Raw genomic sequence first — 7,639 nt, forward strand, 5'->3', positions numbered from 1 at the left:
TAGTTTGCATCCTTGCTCAGATTTTCCCCTCACCTACTTGACTTCCTTCATTCTCTTACAGGATTTTCCTGCAGAGCACTCACTCAGTACATCGTGCACACCTGAATCTTTGTCTCAACCTCTACTTCTGGGATGTAAGAAGTGATCCCTAGGAAGCTGACTCTCGAACGGGATTGTGGAGTTGAAAATATGGTGGCCAGATGAAGTGAAGACCCCATCTCAGATGGTAGGTGGAAAACTGACAGTCACTGGTCTGCTGTGAAACTGCAGTTCTTAAAACTTTCCCCTCTAGTGGATTTGACTTATCTGCAGTTGGAAGGGGTGCACTGACATTTGATATCTGATCAATAAAATATCTCTGGTCTTTGAGAAATATGGCTATTATAGTAATGATAATAGTTGAGAAGTTAGATAGCTGTTGGTAAGCAACACTGGTACTTTGAAAAGAAAAAGTGGCAGAGTTGGGGTGATCAAACATCAATTCCAATAATTTAAATAAAAATGTGAGAGTCAGTGCTTGCTTCAGCAGTACATACAATAAAATTGGAAAGATACAGAGAAGAATAGCATGGCCCCTGTGCAAGGATGACATGCAAATTCATGAAGCACTCCATGTTAAAATAAAAATGTGAGTCAGAGGCTTCCTTAGTAACATCTCATAAAACAATCATTTCCTATAATGGGAGGGCAGATCATGTTAAGAGACTGGCATAGAAGTTTATTTAAAGAACAGAAAAATATAGAAGGAGGTTGAGTACTCATCTTGGCAAATCCCTTTCATGAAATTTGGATTACAGTTAGGAAGGATCCTGAGACTTGGGATGGGAACATTAGGTAGATGAACTAGAATACCTTGAGGGCCCAAGTCCCTCTGAAATTTCTAGATCTAGAAAAGTAGCACTATATTTAATCCTCTTGCTAAAGGATAAAATATAGCCCCTTGCTTTAGGACTATATGGAACCCTCAGATGTGCTTTCCCAGGCAGTTTTCCCCCCCACCAGAGGAAAAATACACAAGTTTTATTCATATGCGTGTGGGAGCATTCAGATGAAGAGGCTCACCGAACATCTCAAAATAGAAGTTTATATACCAACTTAACAGGGAAAGGGAAGGGGGAGAGAGGGCTTCTATGGGAAGAACAGATAAACCTTTTTTAGGGAAGAAAAATGGATGGTATGAAAGTTTGTGATAATGTTCGTTTATGCAATTTCTCATCCAGTGAGAATGATTGGTCTTCTCCTGGGAGCGAAGCTTCCTGAAAGAGGGGATTTATGGCAGCTTCATTTCCAAAGTTTCTGCCTTTTAGTCAGATAAGGGAAGCTCCAAGCTTTCTATATCTGCTGTATCTCAAAAGTCTTTAGTTTAAAATAATGTTCATACTAACTCTGGGGGCTGAGTGGGTCCCTACAAAGGGAAATGGGCTCTAAGTGAGGATCAAAACAATGTATGAGCTTTAGTGACATCTATGGTGACACTTCAGAGTCATTTAAAAAAGTGTTCTGTTTCTTAGCTGTGCTCTGGGCAGGTGAGTCCTAGGCAATTTTTGTCTTCTTCAACATAGATTCCCATAACCCCACCTGCTTAACAGATCAAATCATAAGATAACCAACTGGAGAAGTGCTAGGCCTGCTAAGAGAGGAAAGGCTACATGACAAAGAGCTGCCATAAGTCACGTAGCAACAGGAAGTGGGAGGATATGACTGGGAGCAGATCCTGAGGCACAGAATATAAAGGTGAAAAACAAAGAGTTTGCCAATATGGAAACTCTTTCATGACACAAAATTTAAACCTTGACTTCAGTCCTAGTAACCAATTCGAAAATGTTTCTGAGATGTCGCTTGGACACTTTGAAATAGATTGACCACACACAGTAAAGAAGATGCTAGAACTGCCATGGCAGATTGTGGAGAAAAATGGTCGTGCCTGAAGTGGGTATTGTAGAATGGATCTGTTATGAAAGATGATAAACTACGCCAGCTGTCTTTCCTCAGGAGGCCTGTGACTTGTCTTTTAAAGATAAAAAGGAATGCACTGTGAGTGGGCAGCAGCACTGATAAAATGTTCCGCCATGTCTCTTCATTTTTAGACTAGGATTCTTGTTACAAGATGCTGTTATAGGACTGAAATCCCTAGTAACAATGAGGATGATTAATCTCTGAATAGCAGAAGACAAGTGCAAGCAAGGTGAGTATAGTTGCCATTAATAGGAGAGCAAGGTTGAAATGGTAGTCTGTGGAGCATGACCATGCATGGCTATATACAAAGATGTATGTGGAGATGACTAAGCGAATATGGTGGTTTAGGGGTAAGAGACATAGGCAGCAAACAAGGATATATATATATATATTCCAAGGAAAGTCAAAACAGTTATATTAGGTTTCAAAAGAACAACATAACAATAGTATAATTAAGTCTAGACTCTTCACTGGTAACAACCTAGCAACAACTTAAAACAAAATAAGATAGTTTGAAACCAAGGAATAATAGATAAATCAATAATAAGCAAGTGCAAACAAAAAGAAATACTATTAGCTAAGATTGAATTTAAGTGTAATAATAATAAAGAGGATACATAAAATATGATATAAGTGTCTAATAAAATATACAATAAACCTTTATTTTTATGTACTATATAACATAGAAACTAATAAATTATGCAAAAATTACCCAATAGAAAAAAGACCTTTATAACAATATAATTGTACTAAGAGACAAATTTTTCCAAATTGGAAAAATATAATAGACAGAAAAGTAAAATAAGTAAAATCATAGCAGAATTGGGAAATATGATAAAAATTATTGACTCTATCTAGTACTCGTTAATAAGTAAATAAAGAATATGCATTATTTTTGGTATGAACATGAAATATTTATAATAGATTATCACCAAAATTATACATATTTAAAACAAGTGTCATGCTGTTATCAGGTAAACTATATTAACAGTTATCTGATAATGATCCAATAAAATTGAAAACAAATCATAAAATGATCTTAACCATTTAGAAATGATGAAATTTATACCTATATAATCCTTGTATCCGAAAGCTGTATTTTAAAACTTTTAAGATTCAGAAAAACTGAATTCAAAAGTAAATGTATAGCCTTAATGAATTTGATTAATGAATAAATAATTAAATGAAGAAAAGGAGGAAGGAAGAAAGGAACTTCTTACTCAGCCTACAGAACATTTGAGAAAGAAATATAAAATAAACCAAAAAAATCAGAGGAAGAAATTAATATAGATTAATATAGTTAAAATGTAAAATTAATAAGTAGAAAATATAAGAAATAATTTTTTAAAATATCTACAGGATTTCTTTATTAAAAACAATTAGATTATCACTGTCCAGTAGAACTATTGATGATAGAAATTTCTATATCTCTACTGTCTAAAAAGTAGCTACATGGGACACTTGAAATGTGGTCAGTGAAACTGAGGAACTAAATTTTCAATTTTATTTAATTTTAATTAATATAAATTTAAATCTAAAGGACAGGTGACTAGTTGTTATAATGTTCGACAGCACAAATTTAGATGAATAATTTTTCACAAGGATAATTCAAGGAAAAAGATAAAACTTTAAAATATTTTTTATGGGTTAAAAAATCTATAAATAAAGTCAATGTACAAATAATAGATTTGATTTGGAAAAAAATATATATGATGAAAAATAAAGACAAAGGATAATATCTATAGTATATAAGGAGCTTTTACAAATTGGCCAGAAAGGAATAAACAACCATACAGGAAAAAAATAGATATGAAGAAACAATTTACAAAGAATAAATAAATAAGGCCAACTGTGACACTCAAAATTCTAAGGTGGCCTCCATAATTCCCCAGCATCCATTCCCTTGAGTATAGGTGGAAGTGTGACTTTTTTCTAACAAATAGAATATGGCAAATGTAAAGGGATTTTTTTCACTTGAATTAAGGTTCTTAAATGGTTAACTTTGAGTTAATGACGTAAAAGATTGTCCTGCCTGGATCTGACCTAACTTTGAAGCAGTAGAAACTAACTCTCTTCACTGCTGGTTTTGAAGAAAAAAGCTGCCATGAGGAAATGAATTCTACCAACACCTAGAGGCTGCTTGAAAACAGACCCTTCCTTAGTCAAGCCTTCAGATGAGATTGCAGCCTTGCCAACACCTAGATTTCAGCCTTATAAGATTCTAAGCAGAGAATCCTTCTGAGCCATGCCTGAACTTCTGAATCCTTTTGAGCCATGCCTGAACTTCTGAGTGAGATGGGTATTGTTTTCAGCTGCAAAGCTCCTGGTACTCTGTTATTCTGCAACAGAAAACTGATACATGAACAAACAAAAAGATGCTGAAAATAAGTAGTGAGACAAATGAAAACTAAAGAAACAATGAATTATTTCTATTGTGATGGTTTCATGACTGAAAATTCTTTGAAATTCTTCCCAAAGGTGGAGTCCAATTCTCCATGATATAAGCTAGCCTTAGTGACTGACTTCTAATGAGTATAATGAGGTAGAAGTGATATTAATGACTCTCCTGTGCTGAGAGTTCTCCTCTGGAATGCTTGCCCTGGAGCTGAGCCACCATACTATGAAGAAGCCAAAAAGCTCTTGGAAAAGCCACGTGTACGTATTCTGGCTACTAACCCCAGCTGAAATCTTAGCCAACAAGCATCGTCAACTTTGCCAGATCGTGAGTGAGCAAGGTTTTGGATGATTCCCTGCACAGCCTTTAAGCAAGCCCAACTGAAGCTGGATGAGGCAGAGAAGAACAAATTCTATCAAATCAACCCACACTGCATATTCCGCAGCAGACGTTGTCAATATTTTAAGCCACTAATTTGGGGTGGTTTGTTACAAAACAATAACAGAACATCTTTGTACTCATCTGACAGGTGAAAGTTTAAAAGAACAATAATACCTATGGCCGGTAGGGATGTTGGGAAAAAGCTAACTGTGGGGCAACAGGCAGAATTGTTCGAAAATGATTCCGAGTGCTCACTCTAATGAATGGTGAGGCAATGCCTGCACCCAAACCCTGCTTCCCACGGGCTTAAAGATTTCCAGGTGCTGGGCAGCTGGTTTTCCCAAACAAGCATAAACATCTGAAAAGGAAAATTGACCTTGCCCGGCAAAAACTAGAAAATATACTCCTCCATTTACAAGGTTGCAACAGTGAATTGTATCCCTCTCTTGGAACATTTATAGACTGTGTGTGTATTCAGCAAGCTGCTCTGGTCCTGGCAGGAGTCTCTATAGGAAATAATGAGGATGGAGGATCCGTGCCTTCTCCTCCTATTGGACTCTGGTTTAGAAGTTTTCTGAAGTGTTCCTATGTGATATTGTAGAAAATGTCCTGAAGTCTAGAGCAGGGCTAGTAGCAAACATAAAGGGGCCCACTTGTATGATATGGAGTGACAATAAAAGGTTTTCACCTTGCACAATATTTACTCAAATGTTGCTGGTGATTATTTAAAGCAGAGGTTCAACAGTTAATAGAAAACAAACAAATGTAAATAGAAAACAAATATAAATACAATGAAAAACAAAAAAAAAGAATTAATATAATTTTAATATCTATTGATAAAAGAATAGTTGAATACATTATTGTATATCAAGAACATGGAAAATAAGAACTCCCATATATAAACATATGCATATAAATTAATTATATATCATATATATGCTTTTGGTGAAAATGAGAAATATGAAGGACTCTATACTAGGTTGTTCATATGAAGAGGGTAGGTTCAGAGAAAAGGAAAATAAGAGTTGATTATTTTTTAAAAAATAAAAATAAAAAGACATCAGTGTCACTGTGTGTCAAACTAAATAGGCATCAGTAATTTTAGCAGGCCAGAGTTTATTACCTCGAGGATATGTCACATCATGGGATTTTCAGCCTTTCCTTAGGTACTTCACAATTCCATAGCTCAAGATGGAAATAGTCACATTTTACTCATTCTATCTTTTTTATTTCTGACAAAAACTTTCGATTTTTGATGTTCAAACCAATCAGTAGAATAAAAGGCTGAATAATAGCATATTTTCTTCTAAGTCCAGGAGTCTGCATTATTCTATAACAGACGCTATTTCAGAAAAGCAATGTCCTGATCAAACAATTGCTTGGTTACTGCAGTTTCAAGCCCCCTGGGAAGCTGCTGGAAAGAGAGAGGAATATATTTTATCACAATTTTTGCATCTTCCTTGCATCCCAAGTGCAAGTAGAGTAAGTAAATCCCGTGAATGGTATGAAAGGAGAGAACAAATGGGGGGGAGAGCTGGATGGTTGAGAGCAAGGCTTTGAAACCCTGCTACTGGATTCCCAACTCTGCTCCACCATTTATTAGCCCTGTAAATTTAGACCATTCTTTGTAAAATAGAGGTAATAATAGTACCTATTTCATAGTATTGTAATGAGGTTTAAATGTGTTAATGCCTTTAGTGTTCTTAGAAATGAACTTGGCATGCTGTAAGATCTCAATGGATGTCAGCTGATATTATTATAATTATCATTCTTGACAGCTGAGCAGTCTAGTTCCAAAAGCAGCAAATAACTAATTCCTGTTATTTCTAAATGGCTAAGGTGTTTTATTCCACCAATAATGACATTGTAGCAAATGCTGTAGATGCCCCATCCATATCCCCTGGACCTCACCACTTCTATGCACTCCAGCACCCTCCTGTTACTTGACGTCAAGCCGACTTGGAGAACTAGAGAACTAAACTCCCACCCCAAGAACAGCTCTCAACCAATGACCTGACAGGAGTTGGTGTCTAAATACTCTAGTGCCCTTTCCCCTCAGAGAAGTAATTTTGAGACATATATTTTACACCTTCACTAGAGCTCTTATGCTTTGATTAAGGTACATCACATAGGTTTATTGGCTGTCATCCTTTCACTATCTCATGGTCCCCCACCCTACCAGGAATGCAGTGGAATCCTTGTTTCAGGGTTGGCTCCTGGAGGAACTGAAACTGAAACAGACTTCTAGTTCAGAAACACAGTAACATACACTGGACTTTTGAAATATAGAAAATATATTCAGAAATCCCTCAACTGATAAATAGCATTACTTTTGCCTTATGAAGTGCTATAAAATATAACTGAAAAAATAATTAAATGAATAATGGTTAAGAGCACAGATTCCAGTGTCAGTCTGCTCCAACTCTCACTCCACCTTGGCAATGTCACTTAATCTCTCTGTAACTAAATGTCTTCATCTATAAAATGAATATTACAATATTACCAACCATATAGGGTTGTTATGAAGAACTTATATAATATGCAAAGCACTTAGAATGTGATCACTGTTATTATTAATAAAACTGAGTTGGGCTTCCCTGGTGGCGCAGTGGTTGGGAGTCCGCCTGCCGATGCAGGGGATGCGGGTTCGTGCCCCGGTCCGAGAAGATCCCACATGCTGTGGGGCGGCTGGGCCCGTGAGCCATGGCTGCTGAGACTGCACGTCCGGAGCCTGTGCTCCACAACGGGAGAGGCCACGGCAGTGACAGGCCCGCATACCGTTAAAAAAAAAAAAAAAAAAAAAAAGAGTTGATATGCAGAAGCTAGATTGCCATAGTACAAAGTAAAATATTGATCTAAGTCTCTCTCTCTCTCTCTCTCTCTCTCTCTCTCTCTCTCTCTCTCTCT

At 36.5% G+C, this 7,639-nt stretch overlaps 1 non-coding gene across 1 annotated transcript; it reads left to right on the forward strand.

Annotated features, from left to right (window-relative positions):
• Nucleotides 1–513: 513 nt before the first annotated feature.
• On the forward strand, nucleotides 514–620 carry LOC114886321. The gene has a single exon (XR_003791324.1). It is a non-coding gene; the product is annotated as a U6 spliceosomal RNA (small nuclear RNA).
• Nucleotides 621–7,639: the final 7,019 nt, after the last annotated feature.

Source organism: Monodon monoceros, unplaced genomic scaffold, assembly GCF_005190385.1.
Source record: "Monodon monoceros isolate NGI ecotype Baffin Bay Population unplaced genomic scaffold, NGI_Narwhal_1 Super_Scaffold_6, whole genome shotgun sequence".
NCBI lineage: Eukaryota > Metazoa > Chordata > Mammalia > Artiodactyla > Monodontidae > Monodon > Monodon monoceros.